The following is a 14,872-nucleotide window of genomic DNA, read 5'->3' on the forward strand; positions in this document are numbered from 1 at the left end:
CAGTCAAACAAGAGGATATAACCATTCTAAATATATATGCACCCAACACAGGAGAACCAGCATATGAGAAACAAATACTAACAGAACTAAATGGGGAAATGGACTGCAAGGCATTCATTTTAGGAGACTTAAACACACCACTCACCCCAAAGGATAGATCCACTGGGCAGAAAATAAGTAAGAACATGGAGGCACTGAACAACACAGTAGAACAGATGGACCTAATAGACATCTATAGAACTCTTCATCCAAAAGCAACAGGATATACATTCTTCTCAAGTGCACATGGAACATTCTCCAGAATATACCACATACTAGCCCACAAAAAGAGGCTCAGTAAATTACAAAATATTGAAATTCTACCAAACACTTTTTCAGACCACAAAGGTATAAAACTAGAAATAAATTCTAGTTTTAGAAAGAAAAAAGGCTCACAAACACATGGATGTTTAACAACATGCTCCAAAATAATCAATGGATCAACAAACAAATTAAAATTGAGATCAAGGAATATATAGAAACAAATAACAACAACACAATGCCCCAACTTCTGTGGGACGCAGTGAAAGCAGTCTTAAGAGGAATGTATATAGCAATCCAGGCCCACTTGAAGAAGGAAGAACAATCCCAAATGAGTAGTCTAACATCACAATTATTGAAACTGGAAAAAGAAGAACAAATGAGGTCTAAGGTCAGCAGAAGGAGGGACATAATAAAGATCAGAGAAGAAATAAACAAAATTGAGAAGAATAAAACAATAGAAAAAATCAATGAAACCAAGAGCTGGTTCTTTGAGAAAATAAACAAAATAGATAAGACTCTAGCCATAATTATTAAGAGAAAAAGAAAATCAACACAAATCAACATTCAAAAATGAGAACAGAAAAATCACGACAGACCACAGAAATACAAAGAATTATTAAAGAATACTATGAAAACCTATATGCGAACAAGCTGGAAAACCTAGATAAAATGGACAACTTCCTAGAAAAATACAGCCTTCCAAGACTGACCAAGGAAGAAACACCAAAGTTAAACAAACCAATTATGAGCAAAGAAATTGAAATGGTAATCAAAAAACTACCCAAGAACAAAACCCCCGGGCTGGGCGGATTTACCTTGGAATTTTATCAGACACACAGAGAAGACATAATACCCATTCTCCTTAAAGTTTCCCAAAAAATAGAAGAGGAGGGAATACTCCCAAACTCATTCTATGAAGCCAACATCACCCTAATACCAAAACCAGGTAAAGACCACCAAAAAAGAAAATTACAGACCAACATCCCTGATGAATGTAGATACAAAAATACTCAATAAGATATTAGCAAACCGAATTGAAAAGTATATCAAAAGGATCATACACCATGATCAAGTGGGATTCATTCCACAGATGCAAGGATGGTACAATAAAGAAAATCCATCAACATCATCCACCACATCAATAAAAAGAAAGACAAAAACCACATGATCATCTCCATAGATGCTGATAAAGCATTTGACAAAATTCATCATCCACTCATGATAAAAACTCACAGCAAAATGGGAATAGAGGCCAGGTAGCTAAACATAATAAAGACCATATATGATAAACCCACAGCCAACATTATACTGAACAGCGAGAAGCTGAAATCTTTTCCCCTGAGATCGGGAACTAGGCAGAGATGCCCACTCTCCCCACTGTTATTTAACATAGTACTGGAGGTCCTTGCTATGGCAATCATACAAAACAAAGAAATACAAGGAATCCAGATTGGTAAAGAAGAAGTTAAACTGTCACTATTTGCAGATGACATGATATTGTACATAAAAAACCCTAAATACTACACTCCAGAACTACTAGAACTGATATCAGAATACAGCAAAGTTGCAGGATACAAAATCAACACACAGAAATGTATAGCTTTCCTATACACTAACAGTGAACCAATAGAAAGAGAAATCAGTAAAACAATTCCATTCACAATTGCATCAAAAAGAATAAAATACCTAGGAATAAACCTAACCAAAGAAGTGAAAGACCTAGACCCTAAAAACTACAAGTCACTTTTAAGAGAAATTAAAGGTGACACTAACAAATGGAAACTCATCCCATGCTCGTGGCTAGGAAGAATTAATATCGTCAAAATGGCCATCCTGCCCAAAGCAATATACAGATTTGATGCAATCCCTATCAAATTACCAGCAACATTCTTCAATGAACTGGAACCAATAATACAAAAATTCATATGGAAACACCAAAGACCCAGAATAGCCAAAGCAATCCTGAGAAAGAAGAATAAAGTGGCGGGGATCTCACTCCCCAACTTCAAGCTCTACTACAAAGCCATTGTAATCAAGACAATTTGGTACTGGCACAAGAACAGAGCCAACGACCAGTGGAACAGATTAGAAACTCCAGACATTAACCCAAACATATATGGTCAATTAATATTTGATAAAGGAGCCATGGACATACAATGGCAAAATGACAGTCTCTTCAACAGATGGTGCTGGCAAAACTGGACAGCTACATGTAGGAGAATGAAACTGGACCATTGTCTAACCCCATACACAAAAGTAAATTCAAAATGGATCTAAGACCTGAATGTAAGTCATGAAACCATAAAAGTCTTAGAAGAACACATAGGCAAAAATCTCTTAGAAACAAACATGAGTGACCTCCTCTTGAACATATCTCCCCAGGCAAGGAAAACAACAGCAAAAATGAACAAGTGCGACTATATTAAGCTGAAAATCTTCTGTAGAGCAAAAGACACCATCAATAGAATAAAAAGGAACCCTACAGTATGGGAGAATATATTTGTAAATGACAGATCCGATAAAGGCTTGACGTCCAAAATATATAAACAGCTCATGCACCTCAACAAACAAAAAACAAATAATCCAATTAAAAAATGGGCAGAGGAAATGAACAGACAGTTCCCCAAAAAAGAAATTCAGATGCCCAACAGACACATGAAAAGATGCTCCACATCGCTAATTATCAGAGAAATGCAAATTAAAACTACAATGGGGTATCACCTCACACCAGTAAGAATGGCTATCATCCAAAAGACAAACAACAACAAATGTTGGTGAGGCTGTGGAGAAAGGGGAACCCTCCTACACTGCTGGTGGGAATGCAAATTAGTTCAACCATTGTGGAAAGCAGTATGGAGGTTCCTCAAAATGCTCAAAATAGACTTACCATTTCACCCAGGAATTCCACTCCTAGGGAATTTACCCTAAGAACACAGCACTCGTTTGAAAAAGACAGATGCACCCCTATGTTTATTGCAGCACTATTTACAATAACCAAGAATTGGAAGCAACCTAAGTGTCCAGCAGTAGATGAATGGATAAAGAATATGTGGTACATATACACAATGGAATATTACTCAGCCATAAGAAGAAAACAAATCCTAGCATTTGCAACAACATGGATGGAGCTAGAGGGTATTATGCTCAGTGAAATAAGCCAAGTGGAGAAATAGAAATACCAAATGATTTCACTGGAGTGAAATGATTTGTGGAGTATAAGAACAAAGGAAAAACTGAAGGAACAAAACAGCAGCAGAATCACAGAACCCAAGAATGGACTAACAGATACCAAAGGGAAAGGGACTGGGGAGGACGGGTGGGTAGGGAGGGACAAGGAGGGTGGAGAAGAAGGGGTTATTAAGATTAACATGCATTATGGGGGTGTGGGAGAAAGGGGAGGGCTGTACAACACAGAGAAGACATGTAGTGATTCTACATTTTGCTGTGCTGGTGGACAGTGACTGTAAATGGGTATAAAGGGGGGACCTGGTATAGGGGAGAGCCTAGTAAACATAATATTCTTCATGTAATTGTAGATTAATGATAACTTAAATATCCTTAATTTTGATCATTTAAAGGGTGTCAGATCAGCTATGGAAGTAAATTTTTCTGATAATATTCCTTTGTCTTAAAAAAAAAAAGCAGTTCCTGTGTGGTGACCTCCAATAAGTTCTTCACAATGGTATAAAGGGCTTATCAAAGTGTGGGCAAAGGGTCTGTTTGTGTTTATACAGAGGATCAAAGCCTAATTTGGCTACCCAGAAAACGAACTAAGATACGATATGAAGAAATTCCAACATCAACATACTCTGGAAGAGTCATTCCAGAAGATGATCATCAAAAAACTTCAACAAAGATCCTGGCGCTGTTGCAGTTGTAGCTGCATTCATCCCACCAGTTCCTGGAATTGCCATTGGAATGAAGAAGGAGGTATCTAAGCTGGCCTGTGCATACAGTAAAACAGCAAATTTGACTGGATCTATACTGTTGGAACTCACCCAAGAATTAGGAGAAGTGCAAGTTGCAGCCCTCCAAAATCTTGCGACTACAGACTGTCTGCTGTTAAAAGAACATATGGGATGTGAACAGTTCCCAGGAATGTGTTGTTTTAATTTGTCTGATTTTTCTCAAACTATTCAAATTCAGTTAGACAATATCCATCATATCATAGATAAGTTTTCACAAATGCCTAGGGTGCGTAACTGGTTTTCTTGGTTTCACTGGAGATGGCAGGTAATTGTAGGTCTGCTTTGGTTACGTAACTGTTTTCCTATTATGTTAATGTGTGTGCGCAATTTAATTAGTAGTTTAAAACCTATACATGCTTAAATTACTCTACAAGAAGATATGTCAGAGAAATAATCTTCCCATGTTTTCTTCCATCTGCTACTTCTATAGCTTTTCTTCTTCCTTCCTAATTACAACCCTTAAATAGAATTCGTGCCTCATATCGAATTTACCGAGTATCATAATTCTTCCAAGTGGTAAAGATACCTCAAGAAAAATGCTGGGCATAGAAGCCACAGGGCATAAATCTGAAAAGAAGTAAATGCTAACCTTTTCAAACAATATTGCTTCTCTCTCACTTACCAACTTTACATTTCCCTGTATGGCTCCAGAAGATGACTGGTTAGCCAGAGACGGGTAAGATTCCTCAAGGGAGGAAGAACCTAAGACAGGCACAGTCGCAGGGGGGCCATCAGGTGAGAAATTGGGGATCAATGGTGAGGCTTAGAACCTCACCCTCCCTGTTTTGAGAGAAATCTTCTGCATATGTGGATGTTTTATTGCCCTTGTCTAGCTTGGATTAACACATAGTCTACAGGCACACACCTGATCGTCTACATTTGCTCTCTTACAGCACTAAACTATGTTTTCTACCTTTATCTTGCATCTACCTAACACTTCATCATTTTATTTAAAAAATTTAATTAATAATAATAAGGGAGAAATGTGGTATTCACATATAAATCAATTATAAAAATCAAACGAATATTCACATTTGACCTGATTGTTTATAGTTCATAACGCGTGATCAAAACCAAAAGTTTCTGTGATGACTGCCCTTGTACTGTTCACCGTGTAAGAACTTATTCACTATGTAAGAATTTGTTCACCATGTAAGAACTTGTTCGTTATGCTTCAGAATTCGGACACTGATGAAAATTAGGCTTGGGGTGGATTAATGATTGTGCATTGAGTCCCCTATACAGAATTTTATTGTTGCTAACAACCATTTGATGAATAAATATGAGAGATGCCCTCTCAAAAAAAAAGAAAAGAAAAGAATGTTTAAAGAGAGACTTGACTTTGTCTACTGTTTGGTAAAAGTTTTGTGAGCAATCTAGCATGATAGGAATTAGTAAACAAGTGTAGAAATGGATTTTTGTGCTTAGTGAGAGATTGTGTTGCAAAGTACATTTACTTAATCTGCATAGACTGAATCCTCTGAGGATTATCAAGATTTTATTGCTGTTGCTATTACATGTTACTAGACTGTTCAGAAGAGGGGGATAGAATCAATTGTAAGGTGAGATTTCTGGAAGGGTGGATTGTGGGTAAAATTGTAGCATTTCCAGAATATCTCACCTGGCTTTAGTATATCTATATATCAATATCTGTTCAGAGGTGGAAAGAAGTATGGCTTCAGTGCATTTGCATTTTTCCTCAGGGGTGGAGAAGTTCATCTCCATATCAGTGGGTGACTACCTGGGCAACTGAGGGCTTATCTGTACCTGAGAGGTGAGATGGAGGGCTGGTGTGGTTGCTGCTTCAGCAGAGAAGACTGGCCTGGCATTGCAGTTTGTGAGAAATAAACGGGTTTTAAATTTTATTTCTCCCTTTGACTGATTTTGGTTTTTAGGGGCATTTTGCCCTGGGATTTCCTTTCCGTGGACTTACAGTCACTTTCTAGGAACAGGAAGAAATATTTAAAGAATTTCCCCAACAAAGTATCAACCAGAAAGAGTGCTTTATCATCCCATTAGGAATCTCTGAAATCAAGTTTAAAAGTTAATAGTAAGTTACAATGTGTCTATGCATTATCCCACTTCCAGTTTTCTTATTTGCATTTAAATAACTATGTGCCAGCCAGCTGCTTCCTTAAAGTTTGATTTTCAGCTGTACTTTTCCTGGGTGCAAAATGTTTTGACTCTGCAAAGACTTGGTGACTCAGCACATTCAAGCTGCAGACTTCAGTTTTAGAAGGTGCCTGTGTTCCTCTCCTCTTCCAAGTACTGCTGAGAAGCTGTCAGGATGGGATTTTTATTCTTCTTCTTGAAGGTTTGAAAGGCCAAAGAATGTAAACATATGGCTCCCCAGGAAAAAAAATTAAAAATAAAGGACAAATATAGAATGAAGAAAAAATAAGATTGTCATATAAAAAAACTCTTAGAAGAAAATAAAGGCAAAACATTCTTGAATATAAACATGAGCTATTTCATGAGCATATCTCCATGGGCGAGGGGAAAAAAGCAAAAATGAACAATTGGGACAGTAAGTAAAAAGCTTCTGTACAGCAAAGGACATCATCAGTAGGATAAAAAGGTATCCTAAAGTATGAGAGAATATATTCATAAATGACATATCCAATAAGGGTTTGACATCCAAAATATACAAAGAGCTCATGCACCTAAACAAACAAAAAGCAAATGATCCAATTAAAAAATGGGCAGACAATCTGAACATACACTTCTCCAAAGAAGAAATTCAGATATACAACACATGACATGAAAGGATGCTCCACATCACTAATCACCAAAGAAATGCAAATTAAAACCACAGTGAGATATCATTTCACACCAGGTAGGATGGCCGCCATCCAAAAGACAAGCAACAACAGATGTTGGCAAGGATGCAGAGAAAGGGGAAACCTCCAACACTGCTGGTGGGATTGTAAATTATTTTGACCATTGTTGAAAGCAGTATGGAGGTTCCTCTAAAAACTAAAAATATAAATACCATTTGACCCTGTAATTCCACTTCTAGGAATTTACCCTAAGAATGCAGTAGCCCAGTTTGAAAAAGACATATGTACCCCTATGTTTACTGCAGCACTATTTACAATAGCCAAGAAATGGAAGCAATCTAAGTGTCCATCAGTAGATGAATGGATAAACAAGATGTGGAACAAATACACAATGGAATATTACTCAGCCTTAAGAAGAAAACAAATCCTACCATCTGCAACAACATGGATGGGGCTAGAGGGTATTATGCTCAGTGAAATAAGCCAGGCGGAGAAAGACAAGTATGAAATGATTTCACTCATCTGTGGAGTATAAGAACAAAGAAAAAACAGAAGAAACAAAATAGCAGAATCACAGAACCCAATAATGGACTAACAGTTACCAAACGGAAAGGGACTGGGTAGGATGGGTTGGAAGGGAGGGATAAGGGGAAAAAAGGGCATTATGATTAGCACACATAATGTAGTGGGGTCATGGGGAAGGCAGTATAGCAACCACAATGTTCATGGAAGTGCATATTAATGATACCAAAAAAAAGAAGGGGGATTTAAGGAGACCCCAGTATTGTGTTTCAGTGCACACCCTGAACTAACACTGTTTCAGTCACATAATAGGAAAAGGAAGACAAGTTCACTTTGAGCAACAAAAATAATTCAAGCTGTTTATTAGAATATGTTTTATCTGCAGAAGTAAAATACCAGACAAGAAACTGTTAATACTTAGTTCAAGAATTTAGGTAATTTAACAGGGAAGTTTTCATGTTTAGTTTTTGTGTAGGATTACCCTTTGAATTATATAACTGTTGTTCCTATAGATTATATGGCATCTGTATTAAGGATATAGGAATCTAAATAACATAATTAGAAGATGTGAAAAATGCCAATCCATAATAATATGGCTATCCACATTTCAGGAATGTTTGAAACTTCTAATTCTGAAAAATAACCAGGGCTAGGAAGAAGAAAGAAGGTTTAGAAGAAATTTTTTGAGAATTCAAGTACTAGAAATTTGAACATTTTAAGGTTTTCATAAAATCTCTAGAAAATACTTTTTATTTAAATGCACCTCAAACATAAAACTGAAATGTTAATTTTATTTGTTTCTGTTTATGTGTGGTTTACTATTGTTTTCTTTATATACTTGCCTTTTATTTTTGAATTTTAAAGAACTGGCAGTTTTCTTTTCTTGAAATATTTATCTTTTGACTGGCTTTCACAGAAAGATCCATCTCTTGAGTTGTTCTCTGCTTCAGAAGTTAAAACGTTCATTTCTTCTTTGTATCAGAGAAATATTAGCATTAATAGTAATTTAATATCTTCCATCTACTTTTTTCTTCCCTCCCTACAGAAATCTGTACTTCATGTCACTGCCATCTGACTGAGTAAACGGATCCTTATCCGATGCAACTTTCAAAGAATAGATACATACAAACATGTTCATTTATTACAATTCTACTAATAGAATTGAAAAGGATCTTAAGTTAGTTAAGTTAAAGGATTAAACTGAAAACTGTTTTTAACCAAAATACACGTTTTCACTCGGACATAAGTCTGTTCAATAGAATTGGCTTAATTTACAAATTTTGATAGTTCTCAAGTTATTCCAATTAATATTGGTCCACTAATATTTGTTTCTCCTTACTGAACATTTAACTTTCATCTTGAAATCATAATTTGTGTGATTTTATAAAGTTCTAATAGTGTAAAAACATCAGGGAAACTTTATTTGCCTAATATTCTGAATTCTACTAAAAATATGTACTTGGCAGAATTTTTGGCAGATTTTCCGTTTCTCTGGGCTTTGACATTAAATTAAACCTTTTTAATTTCAAAAATGAGAAACTTATTTGAGTAAAGCACAACCAAATACATTTATATGTTATTCATTAGGTGCAAGTCATTTGCAAATTATATATTTATATTGCTTTCTAATTTTATCCCAACATAATAATCTTGACTTTAAAAAGGTTTTATACATATACACTTATAAATTCATAGATGTACAAATGCACACACACGTATACATATAAACATATATACACACTATGTATATCAGTAAACAAATCAATAAGTTAGGTATTGTGTTATATAAGTTAATTTGAAGCAGTTGGTTTTACCATTGTGTACTTATGGGCCACTCTCAGGAGCTCTGTGCAGCCCTGGGCATCTCCAAATGACAGAATCCCTAAGCAGTTTGAAGGATGGAGCTGCTTTATAAGAAAATCGGAGCAGACTTCAATGACGAGTCACCTGCAGAAAAGAAGCTGCACACAGCAAATTTTCAATAGTACCTTCTTTCAATTGCAGAGCACCTAGATGTTTTGAAAAAATAATGATTGTATGTCCCATGAAATAAGGCACAAATATGCTAACTAGAAATTTTTGAATTCTCTCATTAGGAGGTCTGTCTTTTCTAATGTACAACAACCACTCAGGAAATATCTTTTTAGGCCAACATGTGCAAGGGAATCTGTATAAACATTAATAAGACAGCCGAAGGGAGCCAGACTAGATCATCAAAAACAACTGCAGCAAATGAGCAGTGAATACTATCATTACAAAGAGCAAATTGTTATTTATTTACCATCTTAAACCTGCATCTACACGTAATTTTAAAGTAGTCTATATCATGTCTCACAGAGCATTATATCATATTATGTAAGGATCATACAATTGACCAAAGATATAGCTGTCATTTGTGTGGAAAAACATCTTAGTAAATAAGAGCATTGAGGTTATATGTCTGTTTTTTAAAGTCTACACTCATTAGCTGGTAAGGATGACTGTTCTTAATATTTTGCCTGTAACTAATGCCTGGACTGTCTCAAAAGAAAGAAAACATTGCCCAGAGTCTACAAATAAACAATTCCTTATATGGTTACTTTCGTAGGCATATAAAGCAGGCTCTGTTTTATAACATATGTAAGAACTTTTAAAAATGATATCAGAGCTATTTAAGCTATTTCCTGTGTAGTTATGTGCTGTAAAAAACACATTTATTTATATAATAAATAGCTATTTAAGCTATGTCCTGTGTATTGATATGATGTATTATTTTTGGAGCAAGCACTATTGAGTTATTGCAAATGTTATGTTGTTTTGATAAGTTATATTCCTGTTTGCTTTGGCCAAACAATATAGGTAAGTTACAAAGTATATTTCACATGGATTATATAAATTATAAACTCTTACGAATAATTATATCTGACTTGATTGTTCATAGTTCATGATGCGTGATCAAAACCGAAAGTTACTGTGATATGACTGCCCTTGCACTGTTCACCATGTAAGAACTTATTCACTATGTAAGAACTTGTTCACCATGTAAGAACTTGTTCATTGTGCTTCAGAAGATTGGAGACTGTTGAGAATTAGGCTTGGGGTTGATTAATGATTGTGCATTGAGTCCCCTATACAGAATTTTATTGTTGTTAACAATCATTTGATCAATAAATATGAGAAATGCCCTCTCAAAAAAAATTATAAACTCTTCCTTTGTAAGTTTCCCTTTTAAAATACCTTCACATAGATTCTGTATGGTTTCCTAAACATAAAGAAAAGAGTAATACATACTGCGAGGTGATCTATATTTGGTCCGACCTCTAAAGTAAGTTGTAGAGAAATCCGGTCCATCAGCACACTTTTCTGTATTGTTTTTGTCCTGGATTTTGAAGGGTGAGCCCTGCCAATATCTCATGAGACCCAGAGAAGTATGAACTATTCTTAGATTCAGATCTAAAGATTCACCTGCTATAGACATTGAAACTTGGCCTAGTTATTAAGAATATTTATTGCTTAATGAATGAAACCATAAAACTCCTACAAGAAAACAGCAAAAAAAAGTTCCTTAATCTTGGAATGATTTCATGATTAAGCCACCAAAATACAGACAACCAAAGCTAAAATAAACAAGTGAGGCTACATTAAACTAAAGAGCTTTTTCACACCACAGGAAATAAAAATAAATTGAAAAGTAGACCTATAGAATGAGAAAAATATTTGCAAACTATATATCTGAAAGCAGGTTAATATTCAAAATGTATTAAGGACTCATACAACTCAATAGCACAAAAGAAAATAATTAAAAAATGGACAAAGAACACGAATGGACATTTTCCAAAGAAGACGTACAAATGATCCAATAGGTACATGAAAAGGTGCAGGACATTACTAATCATCAGGGAAATGCAAGTCAAAACCAAGAGATGTCCTCTCACACCTGTTAGGATGGCTATTATCAAAAAAATGAGATAACCAATGTTGGTGAAGCTTTGAAGAAAAGGGAACCCTTGTACTGTTAGTGGGTATGTAAAGTGGCATAACCATTATGGAACACAGCATGGAGGTTCCTTAATAAAATTTAAAATATAGAACTACCACATGATCCATCAATCCCACTCCTGGGTATATGTACAAAGGAAATGAAATCAGGAATCTTCAAGAGATGTTTGCACTCTGTGTTAATTGCAGCATTACAATAGCCAAGATATAGAAACTAAATGTCCTTTGACAGATGAATGGATGAAGAAACTGCTGTGTGTGTATGTATATGTGTGTGTGTGTATATATGTGTGTGTGTGTGTGTGAGTGTACGTGCACACACACAATGGAATATTAGTCATGAATAAGTTGGAAATCCTGGCATTTGTGACAACATGGATGAGCCTGGAGAGCATAATGTTAAGTGAAATAAGCCAGAAAGAGAAAGACAGATAATATAGGATATCACTTGTATGTGGAATAAAAAAAAAAGTGCTGATTTCATAGAAACAAGTAGATTAGTAGTTGCCAGAGGCTGGGAGGGGAAACGAAGAAATACAGGTCAATACAGGTCAAAGGATACAAACTCAGTTACAAGAAGAATCAGTTGTAAGGATCTAATGTACAGTGTGATGTCTACAGATAATAACATGGGATTGGTTATTGTATACTTTAAAGTTGTTTCAGAGTATAGCTTAAGCGTTCTCACCATGGAAATGAGTTAACTATTTGCCATTCATTACTTTTCATGATTTTGGTAAGGGTCCACAATGTATATGCATATCATTATATTGTACATTTTTAAGTATGTACAATTTTATTTGTCAAACATTCCTCAATAAAATTGGCATGAGTGAATGAATAAAGAAATACTTGCTGGCCCTAAACTCATCTTTGGTACCTTTGTTTTATAGTTTGGATAAATATGATATGATTATTTCCAAGCAAGAGACTGACTAAAAATCTAATGTAGAATTGGTATATCCCATTTCCCCTCTCATTTTTACAAATGAGAATGTACCAACACCATGTGAAAGACATATTCTTGTATCTTTGTGTTAAAATAGCTCTACTGTCTCACAGTCAAACATTTTTATTGCACATTATTTACCTCTTTCTCTTTTATACTACCAAGTTTAAATCCTGATTCTTCCCCTTTCTACCTTAGGATCATTACTTAACTGGTCTATCCTTCAGTTTTCTCACTGGTAGAGTAGGACTAATAGGACTGTGGGTTATATAATGCAGGGTTACTGTGAGGACTGAATCAGCTAATACATACCAAGCACTTACCCATGTAAGCATGCTGAACCAAGGAATTAAGTGCATTGGGATCGATTCCTTCCATCTTGACCTCTTCTTGTCCTGCTTCACGCATATCGCTAGTAAATATCACAGCAAAATAATCTGACATTGCACTGAGAACCAACCTGGAAATAGAAATGTCTCATAGGAACTTAAATTAGTCCATAATCTCATTGAAGAGCATGAAATATAGACAGTTTGTAACACCGGTAATTCTGTTTTCTGCAAAAATCATTCACAGTTCATTCAAGTGTTATGAAATTAGAAAGATAAAATGAGTTGATTTTCCTTTAGAGGGTTTGTGCTGTTTTTCTTCACCAATTTTTCCCTAGCTTGACTCTTCTAAGTATCACACAAGGCCATGGAGCAAATATGCTACTGATTTTTCAATACAAGAAGATAAACATCTGTTTTCCTTAGTGTTCCAATTTGTAATCAATGGACTGATTTTTGTTCATTCATACTTGGCTAACTCACCAAATGTTCTGTCTGTATATGGACACTTACCAAGGGGCTGGGATTCGCATGTTTCCAGCAATGAGTATCACATCACACAGTTGTTTCTCTTTCAGGTAGTTCTCTATTTTATGGAGAGTTTTCTCAGCATGGTTTACAGCAACAAACTCCTCAGCTCTGCTGACATCCATTTCTTCAGGATGTTGTGGATCTAATCTAAAAGGGTGTGAGAGAGAGAATATGTGAGTGCAGATGTCCCATGGAAATGTATACACATCAACTACAAGAAATATATTGTATTAAAGTAAAATTGAAATTTGCCCTCCAATTTTAAATATTTCACTGTGATCACTACCTAACCTTCCATCAGAGTGATGTGTCATGATTAGTATTTGTACCTGGAATGGAACCATAAAGAGGTATGGTTTATCTGTAGGGCTGCTGGTAACTGTCAATCGAACAAACATAAAATTCAAAATATCAGCCTTTCTTTGATTTTTATTGGTATCACAGTTATGCCATTAAGCATGAAGTTATAGGCACAATTTAAAATACTTTTCAAATTTGAAAGGTATCAAAGTACTCATAACATAACAAATATTTCTTGAAGAATCTCAAGCCTGAGAATTTGGTTACACTGACATGTCAATCCCATTAAGAAAATATACAACTACCATCTTTTATAGCTTTTCTCATGTTTAATGAGATATAATTGACATGTAACATTGAATAATTTCAGGTGTACAATATGATGATTTGAACATGTATATATTGTAAGTGATTATAATAAGGTTAGTTAAAACACCCATCATTTCATATAGTTACCATCTTTTGTGTGTGGTCGGAACATTTAAGATATACTTTCTCTGCAATTTTTAAGTGTCCAATACAGGATTGTTAAGTATAGTTAACCACGCTGTACGTTGGACCCCCAAAACTTACTCATCTTCTAACTGGAAGTTGTACCCTTTGACTATTTAGGCAAATATGGAAACTGTTGAATTTACAATAATGGAAGCTGTTTATATGTCCTTTCAACATCACACAACAACAGAATTTAAATACTAACACAAGCACATAGAGGCTTACAATCTGTAGAAACTTAAAAATTCGATGGTTGGATGAACAACCATAAATACTTTGTTACATTTCTTGCTTCCAGGCATCATTTTCCAACCACCCAGTTAAGATTAATATTAAGTTCCCCCACCCCGAATTCAGCCTGTTTTTTTTTAATACAATTGGTCCAGGGTGACATTACTCTTTCTGTAGTTCAAATAAATGATTCATCTCTGAATCTTCTTTGGGACTTTAAGTTACTCTACTATATGGATCATCAGGATAGCATGATATGAATATCCTTAAAAATCGCCTGCTACAAAATGAGCCTTTTTGCATCTGTTTCAGAAAGGAACAATCCATTGGCACAAACGACTGGAAAGCATTCAGGGTTCAGTTAACTCACTTAACCTAATCTTTACTCTGCTCAGATTTACACTGAAACAATCAAACATCGAATGCCTAATTATCTTAGATATCCTCACATATACTCACTCCACCATGTATTGGAATGGGCATATT

At 35.2% G+C, this 14,872-nt stretch overlaps 1 pseudogene; it reads right to left on the minus strand.

The window, feature by feature from the left end:
- Positions 1-9,098: 9,098 nt before the first annotated feature.
- LOC130678884 (kelch-like protein 4) lies at positions 9,099-13,674 on the minus strand (annotated as a pseudogene).
- Between the last annotated feature and the right edge of the window lie 1,198 nt (positions 13,675-14,872).

The sequence above is a fragment of the Manis pentadactyla genome, chromosome 12 (genome assembly GCF_030020395.1).
Source record: "Manis pentadactyla isolate mManPen7 chromosome 12, mManPen7.hap1, whole genome shotgun sequence".
Classification (NCBI taxonomy): Eukaryota; Metazoa; Chordata; class Mammalia; order Pholidota; family Manidae; genus Manis; species Manis pentadactyla.